The sequence below is a fragment of the Balaenoptera acutorostrata genome, chromosome 2 (genome assembly GCF_949987535.1).
Source record: "Balaenoptera acutorostrata chromosome 2, mBalAcu1.1, whole genome shotgun sequence".
In the NCBI taxonomy this organism is placed as follows: Eukaryota; Metazoa; Chordata; class Mammalia; order Artiodactyla; family Balaenopteridae; genus Balaenoptera; species Balaenoptera acutorostrata.
Window position 1 is genome coordinate 45,110,949 of NC_080065.1, and position 12,312 is coordinate 45,123,260.

The window sequence follows — 12,312 nt, forward strand, 5'->3', positions numbered from 1 at the left end:
TATTGAGGTTGTCTTTGTTACTTTTACTCAGAAAGGAAAATTGTTAAATATGTTCCTACAGCTCAAGTTGTTGCTATTCTTACACCTGAGAAACAGTGACAGTTTAGGAGACCATAGTCTGATAGCAGAGACGACTCAGAATTATTTCTTCGTTACTCCAACAATGCCAGAGAAGCTGCATTTTTAACAATTGATGGCAAAAGAGCAACACTAATTTAAGAAATTCTTATCCATTTTATGAAAACTTTTTATATCGCTAAAAAGAGCTGTGATCCCCTTCTCTTGATAAGCTTTTATTCTCTGTATTTTATTACAGTGGAGTGGAGCTTTGTAAACATAGAGTCTGAAGGTTAAAATATAGTATTTGAAAACTGGGTCTGAAATATATTTATGATTCACTACATTTGTTACTGCCTTAAACTTATGTTGGAATTTTCAGATATAAATCTGATTTTTTAAAGTTGCAAATACGTACCTCTTTTTTTTTTTTTTAACTAAACTTGATCTTATCTGCGGTGTTTTCTAAAGCACAGCGTATGTTCTGTGGATATTTATGAAACATTAAGATGTATTAACTCTTACTCATAAATTGAGTTTAGGAAACCACTTTAAAAAGTACAATTATTGAATTCAAAAAATTTTAAACTATGCTTTTTAAATGTTACTTAAAATTTTAGATTTCGGAAGATGGCAAAATGTACTGCATCTGTTCTCACTGCATAATCCTTAGCTTTAAATAGCCTGGCAGGCAGTGGAAGTTCGGAGGCCCGAACTTACATGGGAGTCTGAGTTTTTACAGCACAGGGGCTGCTTCTATTTCCCCCTACTGCTGCTTTGGCCCAAGGGAGCGCCTGACACACTGGTGGTTAGGAATATTGTGTTCAACAGCTGGTATGTGACATTCCAAAGATTTGCTATCTCATTCTGTACATATGAAATATTTCTTTGAGGAAGTAGCTGCTTTTACCCCATACCCCATGTGAGGCTGAGGACAGTGCTATGAATAGAAGAGGAATTCGGGTGTGGAAGACACCAGGGTAGCTACTGACTGCTGACAATACTGCTGAACTCCTCTATGGCGCTTTATTCGTAGTTCACATGCAAACACGAGAGACATGAAACAACCGAAAAATAAATCGGACAGTCATGCAAGTGGTTTTGAAAACAGAGATGTTTGTTTACGGTCTAATTAAATTGAAAGGATTTTGAAGCTTCATGTTCATATGAGGTTACGGCCCATGCAGTGATGTTTGTGCATGCAACTCTAGAATCACAAATTTTGTTTGACAAAGTGAATATTACAGACCACCTCTGCTACATAACAAAGTTAATGGTAATTAATGGGATTGCATCTACTAATATGATTAGAACTGAGATACCATTTGTCCTACATTATTCTTTCCCACTGCTGGACAGAACAGAGTGAACATGAACTAGTGCTTTGAGAAACAAACACAAAAACCCCTCTCATGTGGCCTTGATCTTACTCTAGATGAGATCTTCTGAGAAAGTTCAGAAAGTGAAATTCTTACCACCAGGAGCCACTGAGGAAATGTTTAAAAATTAAAATTAAAATAAACACATCATTCAATTAGCATTTCTTTTTTCTAAGATAAATTTCAAAGTAATACACAGCCAGTTTTTTGATTTGGAAAATAGATCAAACATTATCAAAAATAAAAACCATTTATTGGTTGATAACATTTTCAACTAATCTTCACCATTCCTTACTTTAAATACTACTCTAAAGTATAAATGCTTGTGGTTGTAGGTTGGGGATAGAAGTGGTGAAAAAAAAAGAAAAAAAAACCCATTAATATTCTTCTATGACCATGAGAGAGCTACTTTTTTTTTTTTTTTTACAAGACATTTTCTTTTTTTTTTTTTTTTTTTAATTTTATTTTTATTTATTTATTTATTTACTTATGGCTGTGTTGGGTCTTCGTTTCTGTGCGAGGGCTTCCTCCAGTTGCGGCAAGCGGGGGCCATTCTTCATCGCGGTGCGCGGGCCTGTCACTGTCGCGGCCTCTCTTGTTGCGGAGCACAGGCTCCAGACGCGCAGGCTCAGCAATTGTGGCTCACGGGCCCAGCCGCTCCGTGGCATGTAGGATCTTCCCGGACCAGGGCTCGAACCCGTGTCCCCTGCATTGGCAGGCAGATTCTCAACCGCTGCGCCACCAGGGAAGCCCGAGAGAGCTACTTTTAATTCCTAATTCAATCTTCTCTTACACATAAATACATGTATCACTCTTCACAAAATTAGGACTATATTTGCAAGGAGTTTTTTTTGTTTTGTTTTGTTTCTTAACATCTTTATTGGAGTAAAATGGCTTTACAATTATGTATTAGTTTCTGCTGTATAACAAAGTGAATCAGCTATACGTATACATATATCCCCATATCTCTTCCCTCTTGCATTTCCCTCCCACCCTCCCTATCCCACCCCTCTAGTTGGACACGAAGCACCGAGCTGATTTCCCTGTGCTATGCAGCTGCTTCCCACTAGCTATCTATTTGACATTTGGTAGTGTATATATGTCCATGCCACTCTCTCACTTCATCCCAGCTTACCCTTCCCCTTCCCTGTGTCCTCAAATCCATTCTCTACGCCTGTGTCTTTATTCCTGTCATGCCCCTACATTCTTCAGAACCATTTTTTTTTTTTTTAGATTCCATATATGTGTGTTAGCATATGGTATTTGTTTTTCTCTTTCTGACTTACTTCACTCTGTCTCTAGGTCCATCCACCTCACTACAAATAACTCAATTTCGTTTCTTTTTATGGCTGAGTAATATTCTGTTGTATATCTGTGCCACATCTTCTTTATCCATTCATCTGTCAATGGACACTTAGGTTGCTTCCATGTCCTGGCTATTGTAAATAGAGCTGCAATGAACATTGTGGTACATGACTCTTTTTGACCTATGGTTTTCTCAGGGTATATGCCCAGTAATGGGATGCTGGGTCATATGGTAGTTCTATTTTTAGTTTTTTAAGGAACTCCCATACTGTTCTCCATAGTGGCTGTATCAATTTACATTCCCATCAACAGTGCAAGAGGGTTCCTTTTTCTCCACATCCTCTCCAGCATTTATTGTTTGTAGATTTTTTGATGATGGCCATTCTGACTGGTGTGAGGTGATACCTCACTGTAGTTTTGATTTGCATTTCTCTAATGATTAGTGATGTTGAGCATTCTTTCATGTGTGTGTTGGCAATCTGTATATCTTCTTTGAAGAAATGTCTATTTAGGTCTTCTGCCCATTTTTGGATTGGGTTGTTTGTTATTTTGATATTGAGCTGCATGAGCTGCTTGTATATTTTGGAGATTAATCCTTTGTCAGTTGCTTCACTTGCAAATATTTTCTCACATTCTGAGGGTTGTCTTTTCGTCTTGTTTATGGTTTCCTTTGCTGTGTAAAAGCTTTGAAGTTCCATTAGGTCCCATTTGTTTATTTTTGTTTTTATTTCCATTTCTACAGGAGGTTGGTAAAAAAGGATCTTGCTGTGATTTATGTCATAGAGTGTTCTGCCTATGTTTTCCTCTAAGAGTTTTATAGTGTCTGGCCTTACATTTAGGTCTTTAATCCATTTTGGGTTTATTTTTGTATATGGTGTTAGGGAGTGTTCTAATTTCATTCTTTTACACGTAGCTGTCCAGTTTTCCCAGCACCACTTATTGAAGAGGCTGTCTTTTCTCCATTGTATATCCTTGCCTCCTTGATCAAAGATAAGGTGACCATATGTGCATGGGTTTATCTCTGGGCTTTCTATTCTGTTCCATTGATCTATATTTCAGTTTTTGTGCCAGTACCATACTACTTGATTACTGTAGCTTTGAGGTATAGTCTGAAGTCCAGGAGCCTGATTCTTCCAGCTCTGTTTTTCTTTCTCAAGATTGCTTTGGCTATTTGGGGTCTTTTGTGTTTCCATACAAATTGTGAAATTTTTTGTTCTAGTTCTGTGAAAAATGCCATTGGTAGTTTGATAGGGATTACATTGAATCTGCAGATTGCTTTGTGTAGCATAGTCATTTTCACAATGTTGATTCTTCCAATCCAAGAACATGGTATATATCTCCATCTATTTGTATCATCTTTGATTTCTTTCATCAGTGTCTTATAGTTTTCTGCATACAGGTCTTTTGTCTCCTTAGGTAGGTTTATTCCTAGGTATTTTATTCTTTCTGTTGCAATGGTACATAGGAGTGTTTCCTTAATTTCTCTTTCAGATTTTTCATCATTAGTGTATAGGATTGCAAGAGATTTCTGTGCATTAATTTTGTATCCTGCTACTTTACCAAATTCATTGATTAGCTCTAGTAGTGTCCTGGTAGCATCTTTAGGATTCTGTGTGTATAGTATCATGTCATCTGCAAACAGTGACAGTTTTACTTCTTTTCTGATTTGTATTCCTTTTATTTCTTTTTCTTCTCTGATTGCTGTGGCTAAATCTTCCAAAACTATGTTGAATAATAGTGGTAAGAGTGGGCAACCTTGTCTTGTTCCTGATCATAGAGGAAATGGTTTCAGTTTTTCACCATTGAGAACGATGTTGGCTGTGGGTTTGTCATATATGGCCTTTTTTTTGAGCTAAGTTCCTTCTATGCCCACTTTCTGGAGGGTTTTTATCATAAATGGGTGTTGAATTTTGTTGAAAGCTTTTTCTGCATCTATTGAGATTATCATATGGTTTTTCTCCTTCAGTTTGTTAGTATGGTTTATCACATTGATTGATTTGCATATATTGAAGAATCCTTGCATTCCTGGGATAAACCCCACTTGATCATGGTGTATGATCCTTTTAATGTGCTGTTGGATTTTGTTTGCTAGTATTTTGTTGAGGATTTTTGCATTTATGTTCATCAGTGATATTGGACTGTAGTTTTCTTTTTTTGTGACATCTTTGTCTGGTTTTGGTATCAGGGTGATGGTGGCCTCGTAGAATGAGTTTGGGAGGGTTCCTCCCTCTGCTATATTTTGGAAGAGTTTGAGAAGGATAGGTGTTAGCTCTTCTCTAAATGTTTGATAGAATTCACCTGTGGAGCCATCTGTCCTGGGCTTTTGTTTTTTGGAAGATTTTTAATCACAGTTTCAATTTCAGTGCTTGTGGTTGGTCTGTTTATATTTTCTGTTTCTTCCTGGTTCTATCTCGGAAGGTTGTGCTTTTCTAAGAATTTGTCCTTTTCTTTCAGGTTGTCCATTTTATTGGCATATAGTTGCTTGTAGTAATCTCTCATGATCCTTTGTATTTCTGCAAAGTCAGTTGTTACTTCTCCTTTTCATTTCTAATTCTATTGATTTGAGTCTTCTCCCTTTTTATCTTGATGAGTCTGGCTAATGGTTTATCAATTTTGTTTATCTTCTCAAAGAACCAGCTTTTAGTTTTATTGATTTTTGCTATTGTCTCCTTCATTTCTTTTTCATTTATTTCTGCTCTGATCTTTATTATTTCTTTCCTTCTGCTAACTTTGGGGTTTTTTTTGGTTCTTCTTTCTCTAATTGCTTAGGTGTAAGGTTAGGTTGTTTATTTGAGATGTTTCTTGTTTCTTGAGGTAGGATTGTATTGCTATAAACTTCCCTCTCAGAACTGCTTTTGCTGCATCCCATAGGTTTTGGGTCGTCATGTTTTCATTGTCATTTGTTTCTAGGTATTTTTTGATTTTCTCTTTGATTTTTTCAGTGATCTTTTGGTTATTTAGTAGTGCACTGTTTAGCCTCCATGTGTTTGTACTTTTTACAGATTTTTTCTTGGAATTGATATCTAGTCTTATAGCGTGGTCAGAAAAGATACTTGATATGATTTCAATTTTCTTAAATTTACTAAGGCTTGATTTGTGACCCAAGATAAGATCTGTCCTGGAGAATGTTCCATGAGCACTTGAGAAGAAAGTGTGTTCTGCTGTTTTTGGATGGAATGTCCTATAAATGTCAATTAAGCCCATCTTGTTTAAGGTATCATTTATAGCTTGTGTTTCCTTATTTATTTTCATTTTGGATGATCTGTCCATTGGTGAAAGTGGGGTGTTAAAGTCCTCTACTATGATTGTGTTACTGTTGATTTCCTCTTTTATGGCTGTTAGCATTTGCCTTATGTATTGTGGTACTCCTATGTTGGGTGTATGAATATTTACACTGTTATATCTTCTTCTTGGATTGATCCCTTGATCATTATGTAGTGTCCTTCTTTGTCTCTTGTAATAGTCTTTATTTTAAAGTCTATTTTGTCTGATATGAGAATTGCTACTCCAGCTTTCTTTTGATTTCCATTTGCATGGAATATCTTTTTCCATCCCCTCACTCTCAGTCTGTATGTGGCCCTAGGTCTGAAGTGGGTCTCTTGTAGACAGCATATATATGGGTCTTTGCAAGGAGTTTGATATCCTGATCATACTGGTTCTTGTCTGTTGCCCTCCCCACCTCCCACTAACCCAGACCCATCCTCTGCCCTTCTTAGCCCCAGTCTGAGCCCAAGCAGGCTGACCCCTATGGGCCAACTGGGTTCAGCCAATGGGAGGCACTGACTGCAGAGAGGGGCTGGAGAGAGGTGGTCGGTGGGCAGGAGGGGAGAAAAGTCAGGGCATTTCTTTCCCCATTGCCAGCCTGCTGCAGACGGAGGCTCTGGCAGGACCTGCATCTCCCCAGGACAGGAGCTCTGGAGAGACAGCCTCTCCTCCAGGACTTGGACGCCAGCATTCTAATCCTTTTGCCCCTTCAGCACTTGGGGTGGTGGTGTTCTCTGCCTTTTCTTGTTCCTGGTGCTTCACGAACCTCTACTGAGTCCCTTTACTTTGCCTGCTCTCCCATAAGTGATTCCTTCATTAAAGTCCTTTACAGGAGATAAAAGAAATTTTCACATATTGAGGTATGGTGAAGTCATTCTGGCTAATACATCAGTTTACCTGAATTTTAACTGCTAACTAAAACAGCCTGTTTTTAGCCTATCAAGTGTACATTGTACATCCGCTTTAATTATTAAAGAAAAAGGCACATTGACTAGAAGTAAAGAATGTCCATGTTAAACATAAAGATCAAATGCCTCCCTTCCTGGCCTGCCAGTGCTGGAACTTCTTTGATGATAAGACTCCCTTCCCAGGTGCCAAGGCCATACTGACTCACTATGTATCTGTTTTTCTGAAACCTTGAAGGAATGGATTCCTGACTTATTTGATGTTCTTGGTTCTGACAAGATATAAAACTGTGTTGAAATCCGTGCTTCTCTGGAGCAGTTCTCTGGAGTGGTTATCTGAGAAGCTGTCTTCCAGGCTATAGTCCTCAGTTTGGCTCAAATAAAACTCTTTTCTATTCCTATTATAGATTTTTTTATTGATTGTTTTCATCAACACAGGAGATGGAATTCTGGCTGGTTTTGTTTGTTTGTTTGTTTTTGCCAGAACCCTGATTGATTGACTTCTTCTTCTTCTCTTATTTTTTAAAAAATTTTTATTGGAGTATAACTGATTTACAATGTTGTGTTAGTTTCTGCTGTACAGCAAAGTGAATCAGTTATACATATACATATATCCACTCTTTTTTAGACTTTTTTCCCCATATAGGCCATTACAGAGTATTGAGTAGAGTTCCCCATGCTATACAGTAGGTCCTTATTAGTTATCTGTTTTATATACAGTAGTGTGTATATGTCAATCCCAATCTCCCAGTTTATCCCTTCCCCTGCTTTACTTCTTAAGTGATTTTAAAAAAAAATAGTACATTACTTTCTTTTGCTAGCAAACATGAACTGATTTGTAATGGCTATGCACTATTGCAACACAGATAAACAGTATTATAATTTAACCATTCCTTTTCACTACTGGCCCCAACAGGAAGCAGATGGCACTGTTAAATTTGAATAATTCAAATTAGAATAATTTATTTATAAAGAGATTAATTACAAAGGAGAGAGCAGGGTGGAGAGGAGCTACAAGGCAGTGTCATAACCTGAGGGTAGCATTGTGGAGCTCTTAGGTCCCCCAGTCCGGAGGGATGAGAGGAGGAAGCAGGTCTCAGAAATTAAAAAGAAAGTCAGATAGAGGAGACCATCAGCTGTAACTTTCATTTGAGGGACACAACCAGCCCAAGGTGACCTCATAGGCACCGGGAGAATAAATAGTTCCTCCCTCCAGTCTCCTACCAGGGCACCCCATTGGCTGGACTTATCTGGTAGCCAGAGGGTGTGGGCTTCCTGTAGATACAGTTCAACAACCTCCCAGGGCAGAGAAAAGTGGAGAGTGATTCCTGGGGTCCAGGGGCAAACTCCAGCACTTCAGTAAAGTGAGGACTGTTGCCATAGCTCTCTCTTAGGAAAGCTTTTCTACAAAATACAGCCTGAGACAAGGATTGAAGAGCCAACAGTTTATTTGGGGCGTGCAAGCCCAGGATGGTAAAGGTGAGGAAATAAGGGGAAGGAAGCAAGAAAAAATGGGAAACAAAGTGATGCGATGTGTTGCCATGCTGGCCACTGTTTCACAATGAACTACAAAGAGACTGCTGCCTCTGGGCAGGGATGTTGGCTCAGCACCTGGAACTTCTCCAGAAAATTTTCAGGAAGAAATAAAATCTTAGAGCAATCCACAGGGAAGAAAGGAAAGGGAATTTGTCTGCCCCATTCTGTACTATATCCTGTATCTCATCAGTCAAGGTTCAACTCACAGGGAGTAGACTTTCCTACACTCTGAGTTATATCATCCAACCCCTTAGTGGCTGCTCAGAAAATCAGACCCCATGCCCCACGGTGTGACATTTCATCCAGGCTGGGAGCAAAAGGATGACTCGGCATGATTAGGGCTCAGTCAGGGAGAGGAGTGCAGCCTCGGGGATTCCACTTGGACTCTAGCTACCTAAGGAGGCTAGGCAAAGGCTCTGGCAAAGGTGGCAGCATCACGGTCTGGGAGGCAAGGGATACTTTCAAAAAAAAGAAGGCAGGTGAGAAGGTACACAGGGTCTGTAGCCACAACAACCTCAGATCCAGAACTGCAGGAAGAGGGTGCCAGGCAAATCACACAGTCTTACAGCATCTACACTGCCTTCAAACTATGGACTGTAATATCGCCTTATATTTTGATCTAATTTTTAATCTGCTTAGGTGCAAAGTCAGTCCTCTTAAACTTCTCTGGATTTTTCTTTTTCTGAAGATAGTGGACCAATCCTGGAAGTCCAGAAGATTTTGATTCCACTTATCTCCCCAAGTCCAAACTGCCGTTATCTTATTTCTCACCTACTTGTGATGATCTGAAAATTGCTGTTAATGGGCCTTAGCACACCCAAAGAGTGATTTCAAAAAATACAAATAACAACTTCAGGTAAAAAAAAAAAATCCAAAATACCTAATAATCATTTACTCAAGCTTAAGAAAAATCAGTCTTTCAATAATGACCACTCTTCTCTTTAGAGGCTCTCAAATAATTAGTTGGAAAGAAGAATTAAAATGTTGGTTCAGTATGCTGACTTATAGCTTAGACATTATATTTTGAAAATAACTCTGTGTTAGCAATTGAGTTGGCTAGATGTTCTCCACAAAATAACAGAGACAGTATTTTAAATTTGAAAAGTAAATGATTCTAAGTAACTATTTTCTTCTATATTTCCTTAGCATCGTTTAATATATAAGAGCATGTATGTTTGCATGTATATATTTATAAAATCCTGTTTATTAATGTTTTCTAACTTCAAGGACAAATACAAAAAAACATATTGTGGTAAGATAAAATGGTCTCTATGATACCATTCTTTGTAATTTGTTGAGATCTTCATGACCCAGTATGTAGTAACTTTTCTTAAATGCACTATGTATATATGAAAATAATCCATGTGTATATTTTCTATTTGAGAATATATATGAACAATCTCCTAAGAAAGGAAACAAAAGCAAAAATAAACAAATGGGAGCTAATTAAAAGCTTTTGCACAGCAAAAGAAATCATTGACAAAATGAATAGACAACCTACTGAATTGGAGAAAATATTTCCAAATGATATGACCACTAAGGGGTTAATATCCAAAATGTATAAACAGCTCATACAACTCAATATCAAAAAAAATCCCCCAAACAACCCAATTAAAAATGGGCAGAAGACCTGAATAGAGACTGCAGTGAAAGCTGAGACAGCGGGCAGGCAAGCAGGGGGCGGGTGGACATCTTGGGATCCGAAGAGTGGCCAGGCCGGCTGAGCAGGGAGCCGCGGACAGCAGGTCTGTTCTCAGAGTGATGGGCCGTGGAGACTGAGCTGCCGCCATGACTGGAGGCTTATTCATCTATAATCACAAGGGGGAGGTGCTCATCTCCCAAGTCTACCGAGATGACATTGGGAGGAATGCAGCGGTTGCCTTTCGGGTCAATGTTATCCATGCCCGGCAGCAGGTACGCAGCCCCGTCACCAACATTGCTCGCACCAGTTTCTTTCATGTTAAGTGGTCCAACATCTGGCTGGCAACTGTCACCAAGCAGTCAATGCTGCCATGGTCTTCGAATTCCTCTGTAAGATGTGTGACATAATGGCTGCCTACTTTGGCAAGATCAGCGAAGAGAACGTCAAGAACAATCTTGTGCTCATATATCAGCTGCTGGATGAGATCCTAGACTTTGGCTACCCAGAGAACTCAGAGACAGGCACGCTGAAAACCTTCATCACCCAGCAGGGCATCAAGAGCCAGCATCAGACAAAAAAGAGCAGTCTCAGATCACCAGCCAGGTGACTGGGCAGATTGTCTGGCAGCGGGAGGGCATCAAGTATCGCCAGAACGAGCTCTTCCTGGATGTGCTGAAGAGTGTGAACCTCCTCATGTTTCCACAGGGGCAGGAGCTGAGTGCCCATGTGTCAGGCCGGGTGGTGATGAAGAGCTAACCCGAGTGGCATGCCCGAGTGCAAGTTTGGGATGAATGACAAGACTGTCATTGAGAAGCAGGGCAAAGGCACAGCTGATGAAACAAGCAAGAGCGGGAAGCAATCAACTGCCATTGACGACAGCACCTTCCACCAGTGTGTGTGACTCAGCAAGTTTGACTCGGAGCGCAGCATCAGCTTCATCCCACCAGATGGAGAATTTGAGGTCATGAGGTATGGCACCACCAAGGACATCATCCTTCCTTTCCGAGTGATCCCGCTAGTTCGGGAAGTAGGATGCACCAAGCTGGAGGTCAAGGTGGTCATTAAGTCCAACTTCAAGCCCTCACTACTGGCTCAGAAGATTGAGGTGAGGATCCCAACGCCACTGAACACCAGTGGGGTGCAGGTGATCTGTATGAAGGGGAAGGCCAAGTACAAGGCCAGCGAGAACGCCATCCTGTGGAAGATCAAGTGCATGGCAGTCATGAAGAAATAGCAGATCAGCGCTAAGATTGAGCTTCTGCCCACCAACAACAAGAAGAGATGGGCTCGACCCCCCCATTTCAATGAACTTTGAGGTGCCATTCGCGCCTTCTGGCCTCAAGGTGCTCTACTTGAAGGTGTTTGAACCGAAGCTGGACTACAGCGACCACGATGTCATCAAATGGGTGCGCTACATTGGCCGCAGCGGCATTTATGAGACCCGCTGCCAGCTGCCTAGTGGCAGCTAGCCCGCCTCCGCACCCCCCTCTTCCACAGGTCTGGGTGCCCTCCACCACCACACATCAGTGTCTCCTCCCTCCTGCTTTGCTGCCTTCCATTTGCACCAGCCCGAGTCTAGGTCTGGACCAACCACATTGCAAGCAGGGCTCCCTGGGCAGGGTGGTTTCTGAGGCTCCTGCTCCTCCATGCATCTGCCTGCCCCAGCCCAATGCCAGGCTCTGAGTTCTGCGACCAAAGCCAGGTGGGCCCCATCTGCTCCCCTCCCCTGTGGCCACATCTCTCTGGAGTGGGAGGATTGGCTGCCCCTCACCTTAGAGCTCCCCCAAAGGCCAGTAATGGATACCCACCCCTCAATTCCTACTCTGCTTTGGGATAGTGTGAGCTTCGTTTTGTACATGTGTGACTTCGTGCAGTTATAAACCTAATAAACTCTGTAGAACGGGAAAAAAACAGCACCTGAATAGACACTTTTCCAAAGAAGACATACAGATGGCCAACAGGCACATGAAAAGATGCTTAACATTGCTAATCATCAGGGAAATGCAAATCAAAACCACAATGGGATATCACCTTACACCTGTCAGAATGTCTATCATCAAAAAGATCACAAATAACAAATGTTGGCGAGGATGTGTACACTGTTGGTGGTAATGCAAATTGGTGCAGCTACTGTGGAAAACAGTACAGATGTTCCTCAAAAAACTAAAAAGAGAATTACCATATGATACAGCGATTCTACTTCTGGGTATATATTCAACAAAAA

General features: G+C 40.5%; 1 pseudogene; it reads left to right on the plus strand.

The window, feature by feature from the left end:
* The first annotated feature begins 10,190 nt into the window (after positions 1-10,190).
* Positions 10,191-11,557, plus strand: LOC103014458 (AP-2 complex subunit mu-like; annotated as a pseudogene).
* Positions 11,558-12,312: the final 755 nt, after the last annotated feature.